The sequence below is a fragment of the Ambystoma mexicanum genome, chromosome 6p (genome assembly GCF_040938575.1).
Source record: "Ambystoma mexicanum isolate Mex_15411 chromosome 6p, UKY_AmexF1_1, whole genome shotgun sequence".
NCBI classification, from domain to species: Eukaryota; Metazoa; Chordata; class Amphibia; order Caudata; family Ambystomatidae; genus Ambystoma; species Ambystoma mexicanum.
In genome coordinates this window covers 1,247,946,900-1,247,970,039 of record NC_090935.1, presented here as the reverse complement: position 1 = coordinate 1,247,970,039, position 23,140 = coordinate 1,247,946,900, and the positions used below count along the sequence as shown (strand labels likewise).

General features: G+C 42.0%; 1 protein-coding gene across 1 annotated transcript in view; it reads left to right on the top strand.

Moving 5' to 3' along the window:
• Window positions 1-242: 242 nt before the first annotated feature.
• CEP78 (centrosomal protein 78) overlaps window positions 243-23,140 on the top strand; it is a 1,593,497-nt gene continuing 1,570,599 nt past the window's right edge. Inside the window, exon 1 of the mRNA XM_069625901.1 lies at window positions 243-330. The gene's annotated coding sequence lies outside the window, so the exon portion shown is untranslated. The remainder of the gene's footprint in view (window positions 331-23,140) is intronic.

Below are 23,140 nucleotides of genomic sequence, written 5' to 3'. Positions count from 1 at the left end.
GCCAAATCGTCCCGCTTCACTAAAATAACAGCCATGTATGCGAGAGCTTTAATTCTTACTGTGAACCAAAATCGCTTGGTAGCGGAGGGAATGATGGCGTTCGCCAGCTCCCCGCCACGATGCCTCCAGGGTTCCCGCTCTTGCCTCGCCTTGGAAAGACGAGTAGATGGAGGGCGCCTGGCACGTGACTTGCTAGACACGGCCGTGCGTGCAAGCCATGTGGCGAAGAGGAGGCGGAGCGTTGCCAAGGCTCGTTTCTCTCATGGGAAGTAAACAGTACCATAACGAGAGCCGTTAGCAGCGTCCAGAAGACGTCCAGGTAAACAGAAAGTAAGTAGGAAAGACCGCAAGATCACCGCGGAAAAGGAATACTTGTGAACATTATTATAGCTTGGCACAGTTAAAAGCATGTCAATGTAAAAATAGTGTACACAAGCTTGGGAAATAGGTAACATGCAGAAGTTAAAATCAGTAGTGCTGTCAACATGTATGTGCAAAAAAAAGTCTTCAGTATTGCATTAGCTGTCGTTTTCCTGGGATTCAACGCATCACCTCAAGCCCTGCAGAATTGATCATTAAAACCACACAAGTAAACATCAAGTTGAAAAAATCATTCTTCAAATAACAATTTAAATGCTTGTTTAAAAGTCAATACGTCACGATGCACCCGAGTAGAATGGATAGTGTTGTCACGTGTGGTGTTCGATCCCAATGAAGATTCTGTGGTACTTTGGTTGCAGGATAGAGAAATTAACTGATGTGGGTCGTATTGTTATGACTAAATAGATCTTAGCTACAGAGTCCTGTAATGTATTAATGACTAATGATTGGCAGTTAATTAAGCCCTGATATTCGGCGCCGCGTTGCAGTTGAACTAGACCCGTTTGTTGCCGCATTTGCACACTTTGTATTTAATCCTGGTTTCGAACTCATTGCGAATTGGAGAATGCCAGGTCTCTGGGTCCGCTGTCGTTGGCTTGATAGCTGAGGACAATAGTTGTGTGCGTAATGTAGTGACTTTTATGGTATGTCATATCAACAAATCGTAGGTGCCAATGCTTCTTAAGTATTTGACCGTTTATTACCTACTGTGCCCAGAAAGTTTGATAACGAATCTGATTACATACTGTTAAAGTTGTTTAGCCATAAGATAGTGCTTAAAGTGATACTTTAAACTAACTACCGGCGTGAAACTATTGTCCAGTCACATATCATATGGATATAAAAGGTCATGGAGTGCACCAAGCAATAACATAGCTTTCAAAGAAAGGATTCATCGCTATAGCAATTTAATAGGTTAAGTAACTGCATTTAACCACAATCAGTTGAGCAATTTAGTGCAATTTGTTAAAGGTTGTGTCTAATGACTCCTAATGCAGGTTAAGAGTGATTTCTTTTGTATTTGTACAACTGTGTTCTCTGATTATTGTAACTGACCTAATGCAGAAGATTATTTTCTTAAAGTTATGGCTTCTTTGGGTTCCATATTTAAACTATCTTCCTTGATATGGTCATCTTCCTCGACATAACTCAACCAATTTGTTTTTTCATTCTACTTGTGAAAGTGCCTGTATGTGGTCTGTCAAGTGTGCTTGCATCCAGTGTGACCTTGAGTCGCCTGTGTAATTGTGTGTTCATTGATCGGTCCAGGTCCAGGCCCTACACAATGCTGACAGAATTCCATTGTTAGAGTGTGAAAGGCTTTGCTTTTTTTTTAAGCGTGTGAATGATGCAGGTAATCCTGTTTCTGGAAGATCTGCTAATCGGACCCCTTTCATATTGCACTTGTGTGCCTTTGCTGAGGCAGTCTCCTGACATTACGAGCTCCTATCTTGCAGTGGCAGTAGGGCTGGTTCAATTGTCACCATGCATTCCTCACAAAGTTCCAACAGGCCGAGGTGACTTTTTAGTTGTCTTGCCCGCCAATTTGAAATCTAATAATTGTGTAAATTTAAGCCATGTCTGGCTATGGCGTGGTGGCTCATAGAGGTCACACAATTATTCAGCCAAAGCATTTGTACATCATATTAGCATCATCTTGATGAGCAGTGCTTCAGCCCTGAGGCAATTAAAAAGTAACCTACCCCTAGAGCAATTCCATCCAAGGATCTGTCACAGCTGCTAGTAAAATGCACTTTGCACCATAAAGATTAGGCAAATGGAAGCTAAGCAGCTTCATTTAAGTGAAATCCTCCTATAATTAAAAGGTAACCAGATTACTGTATTTAAATGCAGGAAATGTAAAAGGATAGATGGTTTAATAATGGTATAGTCCGTAATGCTGAAGAGGAAAGAACTCAAGCTAGGGCTCCCACCTCCTACATTGTTGCAAATGGAACACGCTGAAGAGGGTGTTTCTGTGAAGAAGAGGAAATTAACAGTCGGTTGTGGCAGGGGCTAACTGACATAGTGTCCATGGAATATCCTCCCAGGGCTAGATACTTTTCCTGGACCCTCAACTTAAGGGTGCAGCAGTCCACCAGTCAGCCCCCCCTGAGGTAGTCCCTCATGTTACCCGTCCTGTCTCATCAATGGGGCTTCAGAGCCTTTACCCTCTGCGACATCAGCAGTCCTGCTGGCAAGTCATTAGTGAAGCTCTGACAGAAAATGGAACCAGACCACGATTTCTTTTGAGCTGACAACAGAGCGTTAGAATTGCGCTGCCATGTACTCAAGCACATTGAAGTCCTTTGACTTTGACAGTGTAGCAGTGGGCTTCCCTGGTGCCCGCCTCAGGTGAACTTAGTTTTGTCACTTTAGAGCACTTGGGTTGAGTGAACCTGCGGGCCAGGGTGCTTTGGTCCACCTGTATGGTAAACATCAGCAAATAAGCTAAAACGCATTGTACCTTGAGCACATTGGTTTTTGTGTTTTTGACAGGCTAACTGTATCCCTGCAGGCAACACCTTAGAGCCCTCTTCATTTTTGGGCACAGGGTTCATTTTCAACCCCCTCGTTACAACAATGTTCTCATTACTGGGTGTAGCAAGGTTGTTTTCCCCAAGGCGAGGCCATTGACTGTCAAACACTTTACAGGGGCTAAGAGTCAAATAGGAACTCGGAGTGCTATAATCCTTAAAAAGGGCTGCACGATTTGAAACTGTGCTTTATCTGAAAAGGGGGACAATGTAAATTATTCAGAGCCCCGGTCATCCCAATGGGAATATGTACATATGTGTCTATAGTTATGCTCTACATTGTTTCTTGTTCGTTGATGTGATTAAAGGAAATAAGTAAAGGCTTCTAACGAGCATTCTGTGTAACAGCAGTATTTGTGATTCAGAATGTGTGTCTTTCCAAAGTTACTTGGAGAGACCCTAAACGCTCCACGTGGAGTCATTCCATATGATATGATTGGTTATTTATAACGCACTTAATACCCAGAGGTTTCTAAGCGCAGACCCGGGGATCGAACCTGTGTTGCTCCATGTCGTCTTGCTCCCATGGCGAGCATGTTGCCCCTGAGCTATCCTCTCAATCATACTCCAAGCTGGGGGGCTTTGATACACAGCAGGAGTCCGGAGGTATACCACTTGTAGTAATGACTGCCCCACTGCTGTACTGGTGCAACTCTACAGCACTTCTCACTCACCATCTAGGGATACCTCAAAGGAGGATGGCTAAACCAAAAATGAAAAAGGTTGCACATGCAGTAGTTGGTACCAAGTAGGCAGTGGATGATAATAGTTACCCACCCCAACAAAAGACACACAATCATTGAAGTGGTTTTCATGAAACATAACTGTGTATTTTCATCCAGATAATTTGTGTTCCGTTTACTCCTAGCAATAATTGGCTCCAGAGTAGTCTGCAAAATCTCATGATCTTTGGTACTAGCATCTTGCATTCCAATTACTTGATAGCAGTAAAAGAACCATTACAGGGCTCCCTTGCCTTTTAGGTTTCAATGTGTGAAAACAAAACTGTTATCCAGCCATACATAATTTCTTTGCAAGCCTTCCATATTAAAAACGGGCATGTATCGTATTGTTTCTTTAATAATTTCAAGATATTTTTTAAATCTAGCCACAAATTGTTATTTAAATAGGTTCTTTATTAAAAAAACAAAAAAAGCAACATGGGTTGGTTGGGGTTCCTTAAGTTCCTTAATAAATTCATGTGGGGTGTGAGAGATGTTTGGATATGTGGGACTAGCTTGCAAGGATCGACCTGAGGTTAATGGTCTGCTCTCCCTCCCAGTTGATCTCCCTGGATTTGTGGGGTACGTTTCCTTGGGGGATGGACTGTAGATATGTGAACACTTTAATGTGTTTTTTTGGGTTTTTTTGGTACGCCATGTTTGATATCCATATTCAAATATAATATATATGTAAAGTTAAAGTAATCAACACAAGAACTTATTCCCAAACTCTGGCATTTTGCAGTGCACTCGCTATCCAAGTTCTGTGGTTTAATCCTAAATTATTATTATTTATTCATTGGGCTCTGAAAACATGCTGGTATAGGGGTGCCTAAACACTTTTTTTTACTCGTGAAACAAAAAAAAACATAAAATAAAAAAATAATTAGGTATTCTTTTTTTCGGCAATTTGTTTTCGACAAAAAGGCATGTCGAAAATATTTTTTCGATAATTTAACTGGATACCTTTTATGAGAGCTTCTGTGTTTGTTTTGGAGCGCCGAGAGAGGTTAGAACCATAATGGTAAGTTCCACCAACAGGGGGACCATGGTTGCATCTGAGGTGATGTTTACCTCAGGACGGGAGCGGGCTCTCCTGCTGGCGGTCTGAGTTGGTGAGTCCCCGCTTGGCATAAGAAGTGGATGGGATAGGCTGAGAGAAAAAACAGATGGGAGACAAACAGTGAAAGGAGCTCGGAGCTCCCAATGAGAGCACCAAGGCCCTCTGGTCCCAGAGAAGATTCCTCTGGGTGTCAGGGACAGAAACCAGATGCTCTCCCCACCCGGGGAGGAGAGAGAGTGCCGGAGGGCACGCTTGCCATGTGTTTCTGCCGGCTGGTGTCCGTAAATGAGGGAGAGAGAGAGGCTGGGAGCGAGTATATAATATGGAAGCAGGTAGGAAAGCGGAACACCGAGAACGGGATCCTGGCCCTGCGTATGCGGGCTGCCGAGTCACCCCGGGATCGTAGGAGTGTCCCGAATGTCTATATGCTTCTTCGTTCCCCATACCACAGGACAGAGAGAGGAAATTGACATTTAACCAGCGCTCCGGCGGTAGGAGGCTGAGCCTACTTTGAGGGACATTTGGAAATAAATGTGCAGAGGTGCCTGGTGGGAGTGAGACTGCGGCAGCACATTAAGTGTTCCTCATATTCTTTCTGCGGCCCATTCAGGCCTAGGCTGGGATACTGGGACCTTTATTTAACTCTTCACCCATCCTGGGAGGGGCATTTGCTTTATAAAACCCCACAGGGATATTTTGTCGGAGGAGGCCCGCTTCATGGTGTGTGCATAGGACAGTTATGGCGCGTTTCAAATTAAATATTAAGTACCTCAAATGAATGCGCACTGCTTATGTAATCTACATGATATGTTGAACAAATATTTAACCAAGATGAATGAGCATGTTTTTGGTAATCTACAGGATAAGAGTTGAACAGAGATTTAATTAATGCTCACGTTCTCTGGGGATTGATTGGAGGTATATGCACACAAAGTTTAACAGAGGTGTAGGCACAGGTTATCAGTTGCCAACACTCATTCTTATGAAGAAGTAGTCAACAAAAGTGAATTAGTTGGGTCCAGGTCGGCACCAGTGGACCTGCTAAGGTCACTCTAAGGCAGAACAAGTGAGACTAAATATGTGTATAATGGATGGAAGGAAATGGTTAAACACTGTTCCCATTTTGTGTTAAATGAGAAAGACTTACTTAAGGGTTCAACAAGGCATATGGTACATGTGTATCAATGTTTGATTTAAGGTATACAATTATATAAAGGAAAGCGGGTCCTGCTTATTTAAAGAAACAAAAACCAGACTGCGTTTGTTGATTTAACCAGGAGCACTGTTTTAGCTTGCTTCCCTGTGAGGGACCATACTTCAGTTTCTACTGGGGCCATCTATTTGTCCACCCTGGTCAATACTTTGATGCACATGCGTGCAGTGAGGTGTTAGACTCCTTATTCATGCCTCATACAGGTTGTATCCCACCCATAAAGATATTCAAAACAGTTAGACTAGGGAGAAACACCTTACATAAGGTCTAGAGGAAGAAAGTTCCATGTTTTAGCAGCAAGGGCATGGAATGATTTTCCTAAACTATTGGCAAGCTTGAAATAAGGGGTTTTAGCTAAAGCTAGTGTAGATGATCGGAGCCTTCTGAGGGGTTCATAGGGGGACATCAAGTTTTTGATGTAGGCTGGAAGCGTATCATATAGGGACTTATGAATGAGTATTGCCACCTTGAATTATAGACCGGCAGTAACGGAGCCAGCGTAGGTCCTGCTGACTGTGAGTAATGTGCTCTCTCCTGGATTCACCTTTAATGATGTGTACAGCATCTTTTTGTATCGCCTGTAAATCCTGTATGTTTTTTGTGAGCACCAATCAAAGCATTTCCATAATCAAGTCTGGATAGAATGATTGCCCATGCAATGGATGAACATTTGGTCTCAGATAGGAAAGGTCGAAGGTTCCTCAGTAATCTGAGGTAGTATGAGCAATTTTTCACCTTCTGGTTAACATGTGCTTCAAAGCTGAGTGAGGAATTCAGATAGAAACCTAAGGATTTGACCCTCTTAGAAACCAAAATACAACATTCATGAATAGAAGAAGACCGGTATCTGGGATCAAGTTTGGATCTGGCTCGAGGGGAACCAATGATCAGCAACTCGGCCTTGTTCCCATTGGACACATACATTTAAAATTCATCTAGGTCTCAATCCAGCTATCGATGTATTGTAAGTTGGTAGTATCAAGATTCTGGTCCCCTGAGTGTTCAAAGACTAGCTGAGTATCGTCCCCATAGTTAGCGAAAAATATCTTTAACTCATCTACGAGGTCACATTGGGCCCTGGTTTTTGGATTGAAGAGCAAAGGAGACATACATGCTCCTTGTGGAACACCACAGACAATGGGTGCCGATGGCAAAATGGCACCTCCGCAGTAAACTCTGGAGTTCTGATGTGATGAGAAGGACTTCATCCAGTTGATGGTATGCGGGCTACATAGCCCTGCATCTCTCAGTAAGCAGAAGGCGGTCGTGGTTCAAAAGATCAAACGCCACAGACAAATCTCATCATACAAGCATTCCTGTATTACCTTTGTCGGAGGTGTTCAGCATGTGGGTTTGTAGATCTAAGAGATTGGTCTTTGTGCTATGATGCTGTCGGAAGCCAGATTGTCTAGAATGCGAGATCTTGGATGCTACAATAAATGACTGAAGTTGTATGGTGGCACTTTTGTCCAGTATTTTTAACAAAAAGTTACAGTTGTTGGTGTCTTTGGGATCAAGCCCAGCTTTCCTAACTAGGAGTGTAATGATGATGACCCTTTTTGTAGAAACAGGAACCTGGTTGTTAGGTTTGTAAATTCTTCTTTTTCTAACAAGGAAGGGGGCAAATATTTCTTTATGGTCAAGAATTAGTTTAGGAGGAATAGTGTTTTCTGGCCACCGAGAAGATCGTAATGAGGATAATATATCCATCAAGTCGGGGAAGGGAATAAGGGAGAAATCCAATTCAACATGCTCTTCCAGGGATACAGTTTTATAAGTGGAATGAGAGCAGTATAACAAAAAGGTCAATAGAACTTCACAGGTAAGCCATGTGGCAGAAGGGCTGTAGTGGAGCTGTTTAGCTTTGGCGGCGCTGAGATCTATCTAATCTGTATTATTGTACTTTACTACTGGACTGCTGCAGAGCGAGCGGAGAGAAGGAGCATAAAGCTGTTTTTTTTCCAGCTTTTTTGTGTACTCTGCTGCCCGCACGAACCTTATCCAAAGCGAAAGGTGAAAAGGATGCCTTTGCTTTAAATCATCAGAAACTCCTTCCCAGTGACGTGCAAGCCACGTGGACACCAGCTGGGCTCATTGGCACACCTGGCGCACCCTTGCGGCGTAAGGGCAAGGGTGCGCCAGGTGGCAGAAGGGCTGTAGTGGAGCTGTTTAGCTGTTTGGCGGCTTCGGCGCATGGAGCGCCACCTCTGACTTGTCGGGGGTGTCAAATTTGAAGATCGCACGATCCATTTCTATTGCTGCAAGTCGACTGGAGCAGATCGGGAGGGAAGGCGGACTGCCAACGAGAGGAGAAAGGAAAAAGAAGCCTGAGGGGCCGGAAAACGCCTACTAAACCAGTTATAGACCAGTTCTGCTGAAAGAAGCAAGAATACTACGGTAAGCACTTTTTTACTGAGTTATTGACGTAGGGAACCCAGCACCCTTATTACTAGCTGCACCTCCTTTTGACTCCATCCCGAAACCAATACAAATACAGAGAGCAGATCGGGAGAAGGAAAAACAACAAAAAAGGGGAGACGGTATCCAATGTTAAAATCAGGCTTGGAAAACACAAATAACTAAATTCTTGGGGAGGGGCTGCTACTGGAAATTTTGGAAACACAAACCCCTATTTCATCCAAATCTGATGAGAGGGTATTAAGAGAAAAGTAAAAAAGATAGTAAAGAGAAATAATAAAAGGACAACAATTAATATCCACACAATTATACCCACCTATAACGTCAGCTTTTAGAATGAAACTAAGGAGTACGGCGCATTAGGATTCAACAAAAGCACCAGAGTGGGATGACTCCTAGTTGGAGCCAGTGGCGCACTCCACTACAGTAGGGTCACCTGCTGACAGGAGGTAGCAGGAACCCGCAATGAAGAATCAACACTCAGTTGAGGTACAAATCCACAGCCTTAACCCAAGGTCAGAGGAGGAGAGAATCGACAATGGAAACCAGGCAGAATGCAGGAATCATTGGAAAAAAGGGCTGGAATACACAGTCGTCACCAGAAATATACAAAAAAAAAATCAAAGAATATTTCAAAAAAAGGAGAGGTAGAATACACAACAAAGGGTCCAATTCAGCAGACAGAAGAGGACGACATGAGAAAAAAATTACATGAACAACAGACAACACAGGAAAGCATTGAAAGTGAGACGGAAATTGAGAGGGAAGCAGAAAGAGACACCATAGAGACAAATAGAGGAAGCCTTTTAATGGAGAGTCCTAACAATGAATCTCCAGAAGAGGGAAGAGAGAGAAAAGGTGACCAAAGTCCACCCACAAGTGGGGCAACCTTGAGTGCTCTCAACTATATCCTAAACTCTCTGGTGTCAGTTTTTGAACTACTAAAAGGGGAGGATCAATCCCAAACAGGAATAGTCTTGGAACTAACCAACGAAGTAGCAAGATGTGAAGCCTCATTGGTTGGCCTCAACAATGTGATACATACTACAATAATTCCATCAATAGAAGAGAGAAAAAAACATTCCTTAAGCCACAGAAAAGAAACGGCTCTCCTCTGTACTCTCCTGAAGAATCTCGGGAAAGCAGAAGAGTCTGGGAGAGACCAGATGCTGAAGGCTATGTGGAACTGGAACGAAAAACCAGCGCAAAAAGGAACAGGAAACCGGGCTGGGATTCAGCACTCTAAAGAGCAGGAAGACACCCCTTTGTCAGAATCAACAATAGAAGAGCCCTTAAAGACAGCCCAATTGATGGAAGAACAAGATCACATTGGAGAGGAAATCAAAGATACGCAAAATGAAGGTAAAGAAGATCCTAAAGATGACTCGATCATAAGTTGGACTGATGCAAACAATCAAAATTCCAGGAGAAGAAGGAATGCAAAAAAAAAGAAAAACAATGATCAGGAAAGACTCCCTCACCTGACAAAAAAGCAAGAAAAAAAGAAACGAAATAACAATAGTCAAAAAAAGGAAAGGGAGAAAAAAGAAAGCATATATGAAATTGGGGGAAAAAACGCCACCTCGAAAGGACAAAAAATCTCTGGAAGAGGACCTAAAGAAAGGGCAGAATACACCAGAAGATAACTTGGAAAATCAAGCTCAAAGCCAGAAAGGAAAGAAAAGTATAGGGCAGGAAGCCCCGAACATACCAAAAAGAACGGGCGTAAATGCAGGCTCACAAACTGAGAACCAGATTAAGCCCACAGAGGCAGTGGCGATATCTACCAACAAAAAGTTGAAACTTGTTCCAATTTTTATTAAACAACTCAAAACCAATAGGTGAAGCGGAGGCCAAAATAAGAATAGCCCCGATATTTGAAAAAAAGAAAGCAATTACGCCAAAACTACCAAACTTGAATGAACAAGAGCCCTTTACTGAAGTGGTTATGAATCTGGGCCATGATAAAATTTCAAACTATCGCAGAATTTGAAATAAGAGAAACCAGAGAGAAAGAAAACACACCGATAAACCAAAGGGAGGAAGAGGACAGGGAGCGGAGACGCAGCAATGCAGACATTCAGAAAGATTCCCTCACGGGTTTTGAAATCACCAAAACGAGCAAAGACTAAACCTCTCAGTAGAATGGCGATACTATCCATAATTTAAAAAAAACAGAGACCTCTACCTATTTTCTACAGAAGACTTCGAGTATGTGAAATTCCCAGATCGGGAAAATTTGTTCTTTGTAGAAATAGGAGTAAGCTCAACAAAAGCCCGTACAGCAATCCTAAAGGCAAGTAAAGAACTAGAACAAGAAGGGTTAACAATATACACCTCTGATCCTATAATAACCAGATTTCAGACAAGTGAACAAGATCGACTGAAGGAAAAGGGCCAGACGGAAGGCAGGGGCTCCAGGGACACAATTGGAGAAGGAGATAATATGCCGGAGAAGAGAACATCAATCCAAGAAGAAACATTGGCGGCCCTAGATCTACTCACGCAAGTTCTGAAAAACATGGGTATATGAATTCAGAACCTTTAGGCAGAAAGAGCTGAATGTGGTTAGCTGGAATACAAGAGGCTCCAGGACGCTCAGGGCAAAAGAAATGAAAAATTATCTACTGGAGAAAATTGATGTAATGGCCTTTCAAGAAACATTGCTTGTAAACCCAATAGAAATAGAGGGATTCACAACCTTTTGTCTACCAGCAAGCCAGAAAGCAAAAGGGAGGCCGGCGGGAGGTTTAATAACTGCCATTAAAAATAGCACATTTAAACGTGCTACACAAATATGGAAAGACGAAAGTGGAATCCTGGCCTGCAAGGTCCACTCCTCTGCCAACCCAGAAGAAATTGCCCTGATCGTAATTAACATGTATTGGAATCCGGCTTCTAACAAAATTCGACCCTTTCAGGATAAGCTAGCAGAAGTAATGGGGATGATTAAGACAGAATGGCAAGATTTGGATATCCTGCTAGTAGGGGATTTTAACACAGAATGTGTATACCATAAAAGGAGTAAGGGGGCTGAAGGCAAACAAATTCTATCAAATAAAGGAAAATCCTGGTTAGAATTCACCAAGGCTTGGTATTTGAAAATGATGAATAATGTAAACCAAGGCGATGAAGAGCCATGCATGACATGGCTAAGGGGAAAATCAGCCTCAGTGTTGAATTACAAATTCGTCAGTGAGACCCTCTTCACCCGAAATCACAACTAAAAATAAGAAATGGAGGAGGAAGTGACCACTCGAGATTGGAATTATCAATCAGAGTTTGGCTTCACAAATTTAGTTCATAACTAAGAAATAATGGGAATGAAAGGTAAAATAAGATTAAGAAAATATGGACAAGGAGGGAGAAACATCAATAAAAAACTACAAAATATGACGGAACAGTCAGCTCAAGAGATAAGCAACCCAGACAAGTTTGTGAATACTCTATGGTCACTTGTCCCCCCCAAAAATGCCATCAAACAGTGGAAAACACACACATCTCCATAGTTTTGATGAAGAAACGAGGCAAAGGAAAAGAATCCTGAGGAAAACTATCAGAGAATTGAAAAGTCAAAAACTCAACAGTGAAGTATACTCTCAGCAACTGAAAATAATCAGACAAAACTACAAAGCTTGGACAAAGAACCATAATTTCTCCTTCACCAAAACGAAGGTGAGGAAATGTTAAAACTAGTCTCGTCCTCGTCATCAAGAAGCTTCTGGTCACTGATACGAGAACTAGAATCAAACTCTAGTATTACACTATGTAATCTGGTCCCAGAAAGAACCTGGGTGGAATACCTTACAAAAAGCTTTGGAAAGACATTAAAGGAACAAACTTGCCCTCCCTTAGACAAAGGTTGGGAATTATAAATTGAGGAGAAGGACATTTTGGAAATCTTATCCAAAGCTTCCCTATCAAGAGCAGCAGGGCCAAACGGCCTTACATACCAGGTACTCGGGGAAAACCCGAGGCTGTGGGTAAAGCTGTTGAAAAGGTTCTCTAGGGAGATATTGCAGCAAAAGAGCTTTCCACCATCGTGGAAAACCGCTTTGATCATACCATTCTTCAAGGAGGGAGATAGGGTAAATCCATCAAATTATAGACCCAACGCCCTACTAGACATTGATCGTAAAATATTTATGAGATTGCTACTGAATGAGCTCTCAACCTGGACAGAACAGGAAGGGGTGCTATCCAGATGTCAAACAGGCTTTAGAAAAGGGTTATCAACGGCTCTGAATGGAGCCTTACTAAACATCCTTCGTGAAACAACAAGGGCCAAAGGAGAAACTCCCTTATTTGGAGCCTGGATAGACCTCTCCACGGCCTTTGATCAGATCGACAGAACCAGGCTATGGCACAAACTCAGAAAAAAGAGAATACCAGAGTCATTACTATCAATGTTAATGGAACTGCATAGGGGAACAAGTGTAAGAGTACGCTTAGGTAACAACGGCCACCTCTCCGATGCAGTGGAAAGAGGGGTAAGACAGGGCTGCTTGGGGGCAGACACATTCTTTAACTTATTCCTAGCAGACATAGGAGACAATTTGATCTCGTCCGCATTGGCAAGCCCAGTCATAAATGGCAGAAAAATATTCTGGCTGGCCTACACGGACGATATCATTCTGCTGGATAGAACAGCTATCGGATTACAAAGACTGCTGGATGGATTGGGTAAATACGCTGAGGAGAATGGGCTGATAATAAATCCTAAGAAATCAAGGATACTAGTATTTAAACATTTGAGGAAAAATACATCACATAAGCATTGGACCCTGGATGGGCAAAGAATTCCTCAAGTTGAAGATCTTAAATACTTGGGAGACAAGATCTGTGCAAGCCCAGCCAACCATAAAGCTGAGAGAGACCTCATTACCAAAGCTCATGCGTTAATCCCCCGCCTGATCAAAATCAGGATCAGATTCTCAGTTGTTCCAATGGTAAAGTATTACCTGAGTAAAATAATTCCAGTCCTGTTATACGGAATAGAAGCTAAACCACAACTATGGAACTTTAATTGGGACAAAATAGAAGGAAGAATCTGGAAAAAAGCCTTAATTCTACCATGGTTTACATCAGGGGGACAGCCACGATTTGAACTAGGTTTGAAGTCTTTAAATTGTATGGCAGACTGGATACTAACATCCTTCTATAGAGAAATTATAAACCCCCCAAAAAGGCTCATTGTATGAAGATATTAATGAACATCATAGTAAACTAAGATCTGAAATTCTACAGAGCCTGGATAAAAAAATAAAAAACGTAATATCTAGAACAGAGTCAAATATGGAAATTCTGATGAAAAATCAGTTGAAAATAAAGCGGGAGCTGGTAACAACAGACTGGATAAAAACGATAGAAAAAATAAGATCTTCAACATCAAAGAACACCTTCCTGACAGTTGACAAAAAAATAGGTACACTTCCAAGATATCTAGAAAAATTCCCGGATGAAAAAATCAGAAATCATTTTCTCAGAGAGAGAATGAACATACTATTAACGGGGGGGAATTCTGAATATTCGGAAACAGTCAGAAAGGACAGTGATCTAATGTAAATAATGTGCAATCCCAGGAAACCAAACTTTAAAGCATCTGCTTATCGAATGTAAGGAAACGTGGAACCTGCGATTGAAAAAACTAGGAAGATTCATTGAAAGAGCCGATTGGTTAACATTGGAAAACACCTGGCACAGAGTAATCGCAGAACTCGAGATCCAGTTAACAGCAGCAGTGTTGAATCTTCTCCAGTCCCTATACTTGCAATAGAGGAACAAAAGTCACTATTTCTCCCCTCTTTAAGAGGGGTAAGAAAGAGGTCTATTTTAATTTATTGGTTTTAGAGAAGGATTTTCATTTTTTTCATTTTTGTCTTTTTTTTTTGTTTAGTTGTAGTTTCTAGTACAAGAAATTGTAAAGGTTTTCCTTTTCATGTCTGTTAGACAGAGATTGTAAACCATATATAATAAAAATTAAAAAAAACTTCACAGGAATTTATATTGCCTAAGACGACCATCATTTTGTAGCTGGGCATTTCAGGGATTGCCAACACATTTCTTTCCCTTATCTGGCAAGGACAAAAAGCAAATGAGCAACAGCAAGGGCTTGTCTATCCTTTTACCTTCCAGGCATCAATCTCAACCTCAACACCTATGGAGGATAGCTCAGTGGCAACGTGCTCGCCTTGGGAGCAAGACGACACGGAGCACCACAGGTTCGATACCCGGGTCCGCGCTTAGAAACCTCTGGGTATTAAGCACGTTATAAATAACCTATCATTTATCATATCATATGTGAAACACTCTGACATCTTAATTGATATTTATAACCACCTGTATTGCTTCCCTTCAGAAAGTTTGCTTTTTACAGCTGACCAAAACTGTAACCCTGGAGGCTGCTTCAGCAGCAGAGCAGTGGCAACATGCGATATAGTGGGGTCTAGGGTAGGAAGTCAGTGAGGTAACACATATGCCCTTTGTACTAGGTTGAAATGAATTAATTTAAATCTTGCATTGCTGGATAACCTTTTACCCATTCTACAAATCCACGAACATCTCATATTGTCCAAAGCATCCTATAGATCCTCCTCCATATTGCTCCATACAGGAGCAGAAAGAGTGCCCCTGAGGCCTTTGGTGCACTATTAAGTGTAGTTCTACGCCTCCCACGACTGCTCAGCCCGAACAAAGAAATCCCCAGGAGGAACAAGGGGGGGCTCCTCCAGTATCGCACTCCATCTCGAGTACAGTTCCCCACGAAGTCTGGCAAGCAGGGAAACATGCTAGCTTGCAGTCTATACTAAAGCCTCTGCTCTGGGAAGGGCAGCAATTTCCCAGCATCAAAACTATTTTGTGTCTTGATGGAACCAGTGTCCGTTCGCACTATTCTGCACTCCAGATAGAAGAGTGCTTGTGAGTGTACCGAGGAAGATAATGCTCTGGAAGTAATCTGGGATACTGCCTGTATTTGGAGTCTGTTTTTCCACACCTACAGAGCTCTATGAAGCCAATTAGCAAATTTTATGTGTTCCCTCTCTCCTGCCAAAGTAGCACATGCAAAGGTTTCGGGCTATTTATCCGTATCTGCTCGGCTTTGCCACTGTGACACATATTGGAGCTGTGCTGCAATATAATAGAATTAATAATCCAGGACCACTTGCCCCCCAACCTCATACCCCCTCAGAGCTAAAAAGGCCACTCAGACCCGCTTAGCCCCCCCTTATAAAAGAAGTATGATCTTTTGGTCCAGTCTTTAGAAAAAATAATGCATTAACCACTTAGGAATATTCCTGAAGAAATATAGCAGGCCTGAGAGCATGATCTTTTTAGAAATGATGAAACGTCCCATAACAGATAACTGGACAAATCTGCTCAGTATGAAATTCCATACAGTTGCCTTTCAGGATATGGGTGTATGTTTCAAAGTCTTCATGATGAATAAGTATGCCCAGATTACAAAGCAAATCTAGCTTCCATTTCAATGGCACCACCGTCAAGTCTCCAAAAGGGGTACGAGCTAGAGATGCCAGTAGGAAGATGCATGCCTTATCCCATTTAATCTTGTAGCCCACCGTGACCTCAAACATGGACGGGGTATTATTGACCCAGTATTTTACGTGTGTGTGTGTGTGTGTGTGTTTCCCACTGCTCATTGCAGAGAGATGGGATTGATGGATTGAGCCGGGCACTTGTTATGCAGTAGCTTTTGGCAATCCTCACTCTCCTGGAGTCTGTTGGTGCTGTAGCTACTGCATAGCACTGGAGTGGCTGGTGACTAGCCTCTGGCAGAGGGCTGTCGAAGGAAAATGTGGAGGCTGCAGCCTCCCATGGTACTCTCCATTGGTTGAACAGACTGCTGCACCTTGTGGTGAACCAGAAGAAGGAGTCTGACTGACTAAATACTGGCATGTTAAAGGTGTTTTATTTAAATAAAAAGAAATCCCCTTTCTAGCCCTATCCCTATGAACGAAGTTCCCTGCCTAGCAAACTAAAACTAATAGTGCTCGTCAATTTTCCCAAAAGAAATGGTCCTTAATCCAAACCCTACCGGGCTAACTGGCCCTACCACTTAATAAAACTAGCAAAAACAGGCTGGAGCAATTGCCTCTGTCGTTTGTGGTTGCCTGGCCCAATGGTTTGGATCTCTTTCCAAACAGAAGGATTAAAAGAAAAGTTAATCCAGTTCAAGATCTCTTTCCGTACAGAATTATGCATTTTGATGAACCTTTCTTTAAAACAATGTATTGTAGCACAGTCCTTAACCTCTCTGCAGGTTGCGTATGGCACTTCTTCAGCTCTTGATATATATTTCATACTACACGTACACCATTTCGTGCTTGAACGTATCTTTGTCTGGTTTTCAAACACGTGAACCCTTCATATTCTCTCTCTTCCCAGTTCTGTTCTCTAGGTTTCTTGTTTCCAGGACCCCCCCCCCCCCCCAAAGTCCTGTGGCCCTCTATCAGGCTTGCTTTAGCAGTGGCTTGATACAGCATCTGCCCATTCAGGTTTTCCAGGTTCCCACAACGCTTGGGCCCTTTCCAGCCTTCATTATGAATGTCTTTCAATTTGTCAGTGCTCTCCAAAGCCCTTTGACCCATAGATAGGTTTTGCTTTGTCTCTGTTCGGGTTTATCTGGTTCCCGTAACCCTTGCGGCGTCCCCTGCCTTGAATCACACTGTTTACCTCTCTCCATAGCATTACCTTTTTGTGAGTGTTCGCTTCCCTTCTGCTGCAAAGCTCGGCAGCGGATTCACTTCTCTTGTGGAGCTCGCGATTTGGTCTCTCCTCTGCAATCTGGTCTTTTGTTGTTTACCGGGCTCCAGGCCAACCACAGCTTCCATCGGACGCGACTGTTGCTTTTCCATCTGTCTCTTTCCCGACCTTGACTTCTCGGTCGGTCAGGATGCCAGCCTCTTGGCATCTGGCTAGCGAGTCTCTCGCTCTCCACGATAGCGCTGTCTCTGCGGTCTATTGTGGCTCCGCCCCGCCAGGACATCTCCTGCGTAGGATTCTCTCTTCTCCATTCATAATTAGTTTCTCGCAGTTTTATGGATGTCATTACAAGCAAAATGGGTGTGTCACATCTGTTTGACTGGAGTTCGGGGCAAGATTCAGCATTACCTGAAACCAAAGAGATTGAAGAAATGTCAGTATTTGGTGGATTCAAAACAAAAGTAACACCAGTCTTTCTAATTCCCATGTGGGCAAACCGTGCACTATGGGCTCATCTGAATGGGAGTGTTTGTCCCCAAGAGGGGAGTAACTCCCAGCGAGGTCTCCTTGCCGAGACCCCTACGAAGGATCTTGCTGGGTGGGTTCACCTCCCTATCCTCAAAGGGGGTGGCTTCCCTCTGGGCAGAAGGACTAATTGTCCAGATTTGTCACAACCCCAAGAAGGAGAAGGTGCAAACAGCAAGGCTAAGCCACCTATCCAGGGACTTACAATTTCCTCCTGTGACAGTGCTGAGAAGTGATATTGGTGCATCCTGTGACTGCAGCACCCCAGTAAGCATGAACTGCCTGTCATTTGTTGGGGTTTATCATGAGCTTGGCTAACTTAATATATAGCCTGACATGTGTTCCGTAGACACAAGGATCGAAATTGGTGCCTCCACAAAACTTGTGGAAATATCTGGAGTAAAAAAAATAAAAACATTCAAAGGGAGGAGGTCCTCTTGCACATTGAGCTTGCCAGCATTTTTTCTCATTTGAGAATGTCAAAGATGGAAAATGGTGGTACTTACAGGCGATATGGGGAATGTGTACTATAAAGTGGGAAAACGCATACAACTAAGACCAAATGCTAATCAATTTTGGGCTGTTTTGGCAATTACGTGGTTTACAACAGTGAGTTTGAGGAAACCTTTATATCTCCATCGAAGGCTTTGCTTGTAACTTCAACCCTTCCTTTCTCTCTTGTACTTGCTTAGTTTTTCTCTCCCTTCTCAGTCCCTTCCGTTAGTATCCCCATACTCTTCTCATTCATCTCTCAGCCTGCCCATCGAAACCACACTTGCAGAATGCTGTGCTTAGCACAACCTACTGCTCTGCTTATACCTCCAGAGCTGTACCTGGCAATCTCTACCTCAGAGAGTTTGTATTTTATTTTTTGTATTTTATTAGATTTATATAGCGCTTTAATCCAAGGTGCTTGGAGCTGGCAGCCTGCTGTCCCACTGCATGCTGTTGACAGGGATGAAAAGTATCCAAACCCAAGATAATCTATGCCAAGCAGGGATAGCCATGGCCTCCAAATTCAAAAGGAAATGGAAAAAATGCAGATACCTTTTTCATTTTTGTGTGTGTGCATTCTCCACACAAGGCTGGATACAATATTCATCATACAGGCCAAACTTGAAGAAATATTGACTAACGCTGAACACCTATTTTCTTTTGTATTCGTACATGTTTGTTTATGATTTTAAATGTTAAAGGTTTACATACGCTGAAGAACAAAGATGCATAAGTACAAGCACACAAACCATTTCAAAAACATCCCACAATCCAGTTTTTTTCTGTTTACCCAAGATACATAAAGATCTTAACAATCCACCAGTAAGGCTAATTGTGGCACAAAATGATTCTATTTGAGGACATTTTTGTATACGTTAACAATACTCTATAACCTTTGATTATCAAAAATACACATATTAATGACAACACAGAATTTATTACCAAATTGGAAAGATGCAATTTAAACAACTAAACATACCTTTTGGGTACATTGGATTATCCAGTTGATATACTAACATCCCTCATGAGAAAGGGTTTAGCTCTGTTCAAGTAGCACTACAAAAACATAAAGCCTTGGACTTACATCATGGCTTTATTGTGTGAACTTTTACAGTTTATTTTTAATAACAGTTATTTTAGATTTAATACCAGCTTTTTTTCAACAACTGAAAGGCACATCAACGGGGGCACAATTTACCCCAGTATGTGCAAACTTATTTAGGCAAAAAGTGGAGAAAGACATGATTTACTTTCCAACAATTGAAAAAAAAGCAAGGATATTATGGCTGAGATACATTAATGACATTTTCTTACTTTGGAGCAGATCAGAAGTTGATCTATACAACTTTTTCAATTTGTAAACACTATTCATAGCAGCATATAATTAATGTAGACATTTTCTGACACTGGTCACCTTTGTGGACGCTAATGTACTTTCATCAGTGGATAAAAATGTTTGTTTTACCGTCCACCATAAAAATACTGATCGAAACTCCTTACTAAAGTGGGACTCATTCCATCTCAGAAATTTGGTTAACAATTTACCAAGCATATTCAAATGCTATATTGAAACCAACAAAATATCTATTGCAATGCAAATCAAAACCAGCTCACTCCACACCACAACTAGTTTTTCCAACCACATATTGACCAATGGCCCCTCAAGTAATTAAATTAATCCAAACCCATTACCTGATACTTCACTCAGAACCTAATTTACAGCAAGTATGTATGGGTTTCCATAAAATGGCATATAAATGCTAGAGGTATTTACGGGAATATCGTGTATGTGCAGATGCGTTACAAGTAAACGATAATCGAACATATCTTCAACAACCAAAAACTGGTACGTTTCCTTGTTTAAATTGCATACACTGCAATAATGTAATATCTGGAAATGTCAACATGTGAAAAAGAATATTAAAACATTATGCAACGTGTATTACCGAATGTACAGTTTACTGCCTGAAATGTCTGTATAGTAATATCTATGTTAGGGAAACTGGAGTCTAAATTAAGATTTGATGAGCAGGCGCTAAAAATAGCTCATAGGTATCGGCCATCATCTAGTTGGCAGGAGCCATCCCTAGAGAACCATGAGCTAGCACATAGCGTCCCGCAAATCTAACTTTTATGCGTGTGGCAAACCTTAACATTTTCTCCATTGTATACAATTCTTTATGCTTTAAATGTCTTCTAGATGTCTCTAATGGTTTCTTATGCACATTCCCAAATACATAAAGTTAATGTCACATAGGTGCGTTTTCCTCCGGAACCAAAAGTAGCTGTTGGTGTCAATCTAGCCAGACTCTCCTGGGCTAGAAGCAGGAGCAAAATTGCTCTAACCATGGGAAACCATCCCCAACTAAGGAATATCAACATCAAATGTCTAAGTTGAAATTTCAAATCATTGATGTAATATTAAGACACCCACGCAATGGAGACTGTGAGAAAAGACTCTTGCAGAGAGAATCATTTTGGAACCACAGACTACAGTGTATTTTGCGCTCTGTGATGAACAGTGGAATCGAAATTGATACCTTTTTAAAGTAGTATGGATCATAATTTGACACAAACCTCTGTTCGAGATAGTGTTTTTTGGATTTATCATGGGGACACACTGTGTAGTCTAAACGTGACTTGTGCTTACATTTTTAAAGCATTGTACGATCTTTACATTTCTCCGTACTTCGTGTATCTTGAGTGATGTTATCAACGTGGTTACATGTTTAAGAAATTACAACATAAGCATTGATTGAGTGCATTCTCTCCTTGCAAGAGCACGTTGGCACTCTTTGTAGCCACATCACACTGTAGGAAATTTCATTCCGTTATTTGTTTTTTTGGACATTTCTTATTTGTAGCATGATACACCAGCGTTCCATAACAAAGCAAACGCTGTGTCTCCTAGAATGAAGTTTCACCAAACATTGTTGTTTATGGAAAACAAATGAGGGGTAAGATTGCGTCCAGTTTTCTACCTGGAAATTATATTTTACACCTGTATAATTCAGTGTTTCACGTGTACATGGATTGAACACTGGGTTATACAGACGCAGCATACTAGCATAACATCTGTGCTTTTCAGCATGAGGATACTGCGTTCCGGTACGCTATGGACTTTCTTTTTGGTTTAAGGACAAGATGGTTCAAAAAGTCTTAAAAGTATTTTTGGGCCCTCATAATTAGGCGGTTATTGTAAATATTGCTAGTCGGACTAATGTATTAGGTTAACTGATGTCAAATTTAATTTAGGATGATTCATTAAGGACTGAAACATGTACATGTCGTGGCTAGTGACCTTCTAATGGCTGGCTCATTTTTTGATTGAAAAGTATTGAATCTTTTGTTTTTATACGGAAAAGAAATAAACTGGTATCACTTATTGTGTGACGGCTGTCTCATCACTTAAGAAGTTTTGAGATATCATTGTTAGGACCCTGCGTTCCTTCTCGACATATTAAACAGGGGCCCATTACTTACCTTGGACTTTGGGATGCTCAGCAAAGTTCCTGGTCGAAGACAGGTGCAGCGCATATCTCCACAGGCAGGCAGAGCGCTTTCCTTGTTGCAATGTGGGAGCGCCCATGCTGGAACATTCCTGACATGCTGGAGGATTCTTTTCTCGAATGGATCATCAGCACGCGGGCGCTCCTGCATGGTAGCAAGGAAAGGAATAAAGTGGTGCAGAACGCAGATTATGGTGTTCTTACATTGGTCCTCTTCCGGAGAGCTGCAACTTGCATTGGAGAAGCAGATTTCATGTGACCTGTTTTCTAGGTAACTAACCTTGTTTTATTTTATTTTTCTTTCAATACCTTGTTCTTGGTACCTCTCTCCTTTACAAAAAGCAAATAACTTTCTATCACAAGGATAGACTGCTAACCTACTCCGTTGACCCCTGAACTTCAAGGTGGGTCTTCTTATCCATCCACCACGTAATCATAGTGCCCTGGATTTTAGAGGGCCTTGCTTTTAACACTTGTCCTCTCATCCCCCCACAGATCGAGAACCCTCAACCACTGCACTTCAGGAGTTGTGTCAAGTAGTGCACCTACCTTTAAGGGAACCCTCCCGTGAGGGTTCTTCCCTCTGAGAGTGGAATTCTTTCAGGTACAGTGGATACCTCTTCATGATTCCTGAGAGCTTTGCTTTGTCACAGCCGTGTATGTGACGGATTGTGAGAATCGGTTTTCTCGCCTGAATCATGGAAGTGATACTGAAGGATCTAGTGACAACAATACGACGGAAAATGCAGGTAGAAGTGGCTACTTGCAGGCAAGAAAGTGCTGCTTTGTTCCAGTCAATGACCGGCCTACAGGCCCCAGTTATCCAAAAAGCCACCCACCCCTAGTTCCTTTTGGGGAATGGGAGCGCGATCAAGCATGCTATTGGGAAGCGCTGGTGCTATTTCTCACACTCACACCAGACTTGTCCTTACTCCTGCTACCTTGTTGGTTCATATGCAAAATAACAGCATTCCGTCTCCCCCGTACCCCCCACAGCCCCATCCCCTCCAAATTCAGGGTATCCTAAAGAATTCCTATCCAAAATGACTCCATGTAAAATCCACTTTATGGACATGCCCCTAGATTATGCCTCTCACCAAGCCAAGGTCACAATTTATCTTCTTTAATCTGGATAAGACTGCTTTGGTTTAGGCAACCCTCTACATTGATAGCAACAGCCCTCTCTTGGTCGATTTGTAATGGTTTTATGAAGTATTCCAATCCATGTTCAGTTGCCAAAATGCTGTAAAATCCATACGGAATGAGCTGCTCGAGATCTGAACTATCAATAGAGACCTCCTTTCCTATATTACTCATGTTATGGGTCTAATCACGCAAACGAACTAGCTTGATGAGGCCCAATTGACTTTCTTTTATAGAGGGTTGAAAGACGATCTGAAGGACATATGTGTCAATTCGTAGCGCCCTAGATGCTCTTTCTGACTATATAGCCATGTTAATAAGGGTGCATCAATGCAGTAATAAAAGCAAAGCGGAAAGAAGTAGTCTAGAAACAGAGGTTTGGCCCTCTTTTTGATAAAGACCCCTGCCAAGTA